Source organism: Mus caroli, chromosome 11 (assembly GCF_900094665.2).
Source record: "Mus caroli chromosome 11, CAROLI_EIJ_v1.1, whole genome shotgun sequence".
Taxonomy (NCBI): domain Eukaryota; kingdom Metazoa; phylum Chordata; class Mammalia; order Rodentia; family Muridae; genus Mus; species Mus caroli.
In genome coordinates this window covers 74,991,127-74,992,993 of record NC_034580.1, presented here as the reverse complement: position 1 = coordinate 74,992,993, position 1,867 = coordinate 74,991,127, and the positions used below count along the sequence as shown (strand labels likewise).

The window sequence follows — 1,867 nt, the reverse complement described above, 5'->3', positions numbered from 1 at the left end:
GTTGTGAGCTGCCATGTGGGTGATTGAACCCAGGTCCTCTGGAAGAGCAGCCAGTGCTCTGAACCACGGAGTCACCTCTCCAGCCCCTGGATGGACTCATTCTCTGCCTTGTTCCTTTGAGGCAGATTCCCTCCCTGAACCTGAAGCTCCACTGATCTCTCATGGTCCTGGGGTTACAGGCATAGGAGGTCACACAGGGCTTATGTGGATGCTGAGATCCACACTCCAGTCAAGGGTTGTGCAGCCAGCATCCTTAGCCTTTGAGCTGTCTCTTCAGCCCCCACATATTAGACCTTGTAGCTGATGATAGTCCTGCAACAGAGAGGGAAGGGAAGGCCTGCCTGCCTATTCCTAAAGAGGATTCTAAAAGGATCCTAAAGGCACTCTTCAGTGGGCCACAGCTGGAGCTGGAGGCAGCTTCCTCTTGCTGGGTGTAGCTTTGCTGACACTTCAGTAGACCAAAACTAAAGTACTCAAGCTGTTAGGCATCTGCTGCATCACACCATGATGGGTACTGGATTCTGGACTAAGGTGCCAGTCTTCTAGGTTGTCACTCTAGGTTGTCTGCTTCTGAGCTGGGCTGTCATTCAGCAGTCCAGACCTCTAGTATAGCAAAGGGCTGTGTGTAAGCCTCACTGTCATACAAAGTATTTCTGCTAGGGCTGGAGATAGGGCTGAGCAGTAGAGGGCACTGACTGTTCTTCCACAGGACCCAGGTTCAAATACCAGCACGTAACATGGCAGCTGGAAGCAGTCTATAAGGCCAAGATTTGATGCACCTTTATGTAGGCATGTGTGCAGGCAAAACACCAATGCACATAAGATGGAAATAAATTATTCTTTTAAGATTTATGTGAGTACACTGTAACTGTCTTCAGTCACACCAGAAGAGGGCATCAGATCCCATTACAGATGGTTGTGAGCCACCATGTGGGAATTAAACTCAGGACCTTTGAAAGAGCAGTCAGTGCTCTTAATGGCTGAGCCATCTTTTCAGACCCATCATCCCCCCCACCCCCCCAGACAGGGTTTCTCTGTGTAGCCCTGGCTATCCTGGAACTCACTCTGTAGACCAGGCTGGCTGCGAACTCAGAAATCCGATTGACTCTGCCTCCCCAGTGCTGGAATTAAAGGCGTGTACCACCACACCCGGCTATGAGAGTCAATTTAGAAGTAATTTGTCCTAAAACAATTGCATTTCCACAGGAAGGTTTTTGTTATAAATCAGTCTACTTTAAGGAATACTATATTATCAGAGTACCCACATAATCTTTTTGTAGTATTCTTTTATAGAATCTGTAGATGGTAAGCTTGTTATTTTCATATAAAAAAGACTAACATTTATGTATTTAAGATTATATACATTCAGTCATCACAATGACTTCGCAGGTAGACTTGCTGCAAATCATAATGGGGTGAGTTCCATTTGATTCCAAGATCTCATATTAGGAGACTCTTAAAAGTTGTCTTTGGCTTCCTGTCCCGGCCACCATCGGAGAGCAGCAGCCATGGCTCTGCACTACCCCATGGCCGTGGGCCTCAACAAGGGCCACAAGGTGACGAAAAACGTCAGCAAGCCGAGACACAGCCGGCGACGCGGGCGCCTCACCAAACACACCAAGTTCGTGCGGGACATGATCCGGGAGGTGTGCGGCTTCGCGCCCTACAAGCAGCGAGCCATGGAGTTGCTCAAAGTGTCCAAGGACAAGCGCGCACTCAAGTTCATCAAGAAGAGGGTGGGCACGCACATCCACGCCAAGAGAAAGCGGGAGGAGCTGAGCAACGTGCTGGCAGCCATGAGGAAGGCGGCGGCCAAGAAGGATTGATAACCCTCCCCCAATAAAAGATGGTTCCTACAAAAAAAAAA

General features: G+C 48.8%; 1 pseudogene across 1 annotated transcript; it reads left to right on the top strand.

Moving 5' to 3' along the window:
* Positions 1-1,488: 1,488 nt before the first annotated feature.
* LOC110305778 lies at positions 1,489-1,867 on the top strand (annotated as a pseudogene). The gene has a single exon (XR_002379187.2). The product of XR_002379187.2 is annotated as a 60S ribosomal protein L36 pseudogene (transcript).